Source organism: Talpa occidentalis, unplaced genomic scaffold (assembly GCF_014898055.3).
Source record: "Talpa occidentalis isolate TD23 unplaced genomic scaffold, MPIMG_talOcc4v2.1 talOcc4.7, whole genome shotgun sequence".
NCBI classification, from domain to species: Eukaryota; Metazoa; Chordata; class Mammalia; order Eulipotyphla; family Talpidae; genus Talpa; species Talpa occidentalis.
In genome coordinates this window covers 78,713,593-78,713,798 of record NW_023605083.1, presented here as the reverse complement: position 1 = coordinate 78,713,798, position 206 = coordinate 78,713,593, and positions in this window count along the sequence as shown.

The window sequence follows — 206 nt, the reverse complement described above, 5'->3', positions numbered from 1 at the left end:
ATGTAGCGCCAAGGCTGAGAAATCCCAGTTGACCCATTTATTTTCTGTCTCCTCTACCATGAGCCAGTCTGTCTTTCTCTCTTAGATCCACAGTATTCTCACCTTGTGGAAGCTCAGTAAATACATGTACGCAATATGTAGTAGGTGGTGCAAAAATGTTTGCTGAGTGAATTTGTGATGAGCTTGGTGATTTAAAAGCCATGTGA